A 4,405-nucleotide genomic window follows, 5' to 3' on the forward strand; every position below is an offset into this window, starting at 1 on the left:
AATATTCCAACAAGAAGAAGAAGCACTCTAAGTCAAAGCCACAGCAGGAAAAAGGAGAATCGTCCTCTCCATCACAAGGCGATTTTTCATCCTCTTCTAAGAAGGGAACACCACCTAAGAAGGATAAACCAACTTGTGCATATTGCAAGAAGTATGGTCACGATGAGCATCGATGCCACACCAAGCAAGTTGATGAGTTAACACACTTCTTAAGAAAAACAACATCAACTAGCCATCCGCCTACACAAAGAAGGATTCATCTCCTTCCTCTTCCTCACAGTCTAAGGGAAAAGGGAAAGCATTTGTGGCTACAACAGGTTCTTCACAGCAGTGAATACTTGACTCGGGTGCCTCATATCACATGGGTTCTACAAAGAAGTAGTTTTCTTCATTAGAGCCATCTAAGGTACCTCACATTTACATAGGTGATGATACACAAGTAAAAGTTGAAGGGAAAGGTTCAATTGACATGGATGATGGAACATTTGAGAATGTTCTTTATGTTCCTAACTTGTCTACCAACCTTCTCTCTATCTACCAAATCACTCACTATGGGAATGGGGAAAAGGTTGAGTTTACACCAGATTCAGTTGTGGTAAAGGAACTTGATGATGATGCCTTGGTAGCAGTGGGACAAGTTGATGACAACTCAAGGCTTTATTCATTCTCCCACTTTGTGCCACGTTCACCTTCTAGGGCCTTGCTTACTCATTCAAATTCTGAAAGAAAGCTATGGCATGAGCGGTTTGGTCACCTCAACTACCGATATCTTCAGCAGCTTAGCACAAAAGACATGGTCACAAGTCTACCTCGAATCAGTTTTTCAGAGGGTGTATGTTCAGGTCGTTCCATGGGCAAGCATCCCGAGGAGAAGTTTGATAAGGGGAAAGCTTGGAAAGCTTTGGAAGTTCTTCAACTCGTTCACAGTGATGTAGTAGGTCCATTTCCAGCACCTTCATTTAGCAAGGCCCGCTATGTCCTCACCTTCATTGATGACAACTCCCACTTCACTTGGGTCTACTTTCTCATTCATAAGAGTGAAGTATTTGATAGATTTCAGGACTTCAAGACTCGTGTGGAGAAGCGATCCGAGAAAGTGGTCAAGATTCTTCATACAGATAATGGAACGAAATATGTGAACAAGAGACTTGAGGATTTTTGTACATTTGAGGGGATTGATCTTCAGCATTTTGTTGCATACACTCCATAGCAGAACGGAGTTGCAGAACGCAAGAATAGAACTCTCAAAGAAATGGCTAGTTGTATGATACATGCACGTTCTCTTGATCCCGCCTTTTGGGCAGAGGCTATCAGTTGTGCCACACACATCCTAAATCGGGTTCCTCACAAAGCTTTGCAAGGTATTACTCCTTTTGAGGCTTGGGCTGGTAGGAAACCGATTGTGAGACATCTCAGAGTCTTTGGGTGTCCAGCATGGGCTCGCATACCTCCGCAAAAATGCAAGGCATTGGAACCACAGAGTCGGCCTTGCATATTTGTTGGATATCCTGAGGGTGTTAAGGCATATAGATTGATGGATCCTAAGACACATGAGGTGTTCATTGAGAGGAGTGTTCACTTTGAAGAAAGCTCTCTTAGCTTAGCCTCTCGACCTCCTCCACCTTCCTCCATTGTGGATAGTGATGCTAGTGATTCAGATGATGAGACTCCTTCAACTTCGACTCCTTCAACTTCGACTTGTAGGGTTACACCTCTGCAGGGTCCACTTGCAGTTGAGGAGCCTCGTTCTCCACCTCCACCTAGACCTCGGGCTCGACAGACACTTGAGTCAGCAGGTTCTCTTGTTGGGGATCATTCAGATTCATAGAGGACTCGATCATAGCATCAGGATCTTCCACATGCATTCATTGCTACCGCTTCTGATCCACAAACATTTCAGGAAGCATTAGGGGTTCCTGAGTGGGACCAAGCTATGGAGGAAGAGTATAGTTCCTTGATGAGGAACAACACATGGGATTTAGTCCATCTCCCTAAGGGGAGAAAGATGGTTTGATGTAAGTGGATCTATCGGACCAAGTTTGTCGTGGATGGTAGTGTGGATAAGTATAAGGCTCAGCTTGTTGCAAAAGGTTTCTCACAGGTTGCAGGTGTTGACTATATTGAGACCTTTGCGCCCGTAACCAAGATGAACTCCATTCGCTTGACACTTGCTATTGCTGTAGCTCATGGTTGGGATGTACATCAGATGGATGTGAAGAGTGCTTTTCTTCATGGGGATCTTGATGAGGAGATTTATATGGAGCAGCCACAGGGTTTCATCCAAGATACTTCCTTGGTTTGCAGACTAAGGAAATCTCTTTATGACCATAAGCAAGCCCCCAAGGCTTGGTACGCCAAGATGGATTCCTTTCTTCTCTCAGCAGGGTTCACCAAGTGTCATTCTTATCTGAATGTCTACATTTTGTGACAGGATGACTCTCACTTGATACTTGTGCTCTATGTTGATGATTTGATCATTACTGGGAGCACCACATCCATCATTAGCAGGGTCAAATATGCTTTGCATGATAGGTTTGCTATGACTGACTTGGGTCTTTTGCACTACTTTCTTGGGATAGAGATTTCACAGTCACCTTCCAGGATTACACTATCACAGCCCAAGTATGCTTTTGATCTACTTGCATGCTTTCATATGGCTGATTGTAAGCCTACACCAACTCCCTTTCTTTCAGGAGTCAAGCTTGAGGCCAAGTGTTCTTCTCCACTGATTGATGCCACATTGTATCGTTAGCTTGTGGGTAGTCTCATCTACTTGACTCATACTCGCCCTGATATTTCATTTGCAGTTGGCATGGTTTCCCGCTTCATGCAAGAACCACATGAGCTTCATTGGAAAGCCGCCAAACACATCCTTTATTACATCCAGGGTACACATCACTATGGGATTCACTATGCAGCAAGCAAAGGACTTCGCTTGGTTGCTTACACAGACTCTGATTGGGCTGGCGATCTTGATGATCGTAAGTCTACTTTAGGTTACAGTTTTCACCTTGGTTCAGGCCCCATTTGTTCATAGAGCAAGAAGTAGCATGCTATTGCTCTTTCTTCAACTAAGGCTGAGTATCGAGGAGTTGTTAACACAGTGACTGAGACCATTTGGCTTCAGCAGATTCTCACAGAGTTTGGGTTCACCACTCCATAGCTGACAGTTCTACATTGTGACAATCAGAGTGCTATTGCAATCTCGAAGAACCCGATCCAGCACCAGTGGACCAAACACATCACGATTCATATGCACTATATCTGAGAGCCGATTCGGGAGCAGGTCATTGATTTGCAGTATTGTCATATAGTGGAGCAATTTGCAGACATGTTCACCAAACCTTTCACTGAGAGTAAGTTCCAGCAATCGCAAGCTCTCTTGAGGGTGCGGGATGTGTCATTAGGGGGGGTCGGCTAACTTTTCCTTCCTCTCTTATGGGGTGGAGTTTTTCCTCTTTGAGGTTTTGTCCTTCTTCTTTGAGAGTCTTTTGTACATTCATCTCTCTTTTGGGGGGGAGTTTTTTCCCATGGGGTTTTCTCCCTTCCTCCGTTTGTGAGAGATTGCATTGCATAGTTTTGCTTGCATTTGCATTTTGTACATGGGTACCTATCATGGCCTTGTAGTCGGGACCCATCTTGCATTGTTGACTTGAGTCTTCATTCCCCTAAGCTGCACTTAACGGGGGGTGTTGGTGTAAATAAATATTCATCATGGATATTATTAAACTTTACTTAAGTTAACTTAGGATAATGCATCTCTTCGTAGTTTGGATTTGAGACACTTAGGGAAGTGTGCACATAGGGATATAGCTTGTAGGAGAAATTCCACCTTTTGTGGTCTTATTTTGCTGTGACACTCCACATTCGGTGGGTCATCCACCTCTTGTGGAATATTATATTATTTCTCCTACCTACCCCTAGTATTTCTTACCTACCCTTGTTTCTCATTGAGCCACATGTCATGATTGTGTGCTCGTACATCCATATGGCCTTGCCTATATAAGCAGGCCTATATTCATTGTATTGGTTAATCCAATTGATCATTTGCATATTGATGAGAATATAGTTTGTTCTTGTCATTCTTTTGTCTCTATTCTATATTTTTCATTGTGCCCTTGATCTTGGCAAAATCTCACAGTTTTTTTTGCTTATAAGAACTTTACGCTGTATTAAATTGATGTTAAGTCGGCTTTTCTAAATGGATAACTTGAAGAAGTATATGTTGAACAACCAGATGGGTTCAAATTGTCAGAAGATTCAGATATAGTTTACAGGTTGAAGAAAGACTGGTATGGACTCAAACAAGCATGTAGGGCTTGGTATGCTATATTGGACAGATATTTGATACAACAAAATTTTAGAAAAGGTACTATCGACATCAATCTTTATTTCAAAGTTGAAG

Source organism: Cryptomeria japonica, chromosome 7 (genome assembly GCF_030272615.1).
Source record: "Cryptomeria japonica chromosome 7, Sugi_1.0, whole genome shotgun sequence".
Lineage (NCBI taxonomy): Eukaryota > Viridiplantae > Streptophyta > Pinopsida > Cupressales > Cupressaceae > Cryptomeria > Cryptomeria japonica.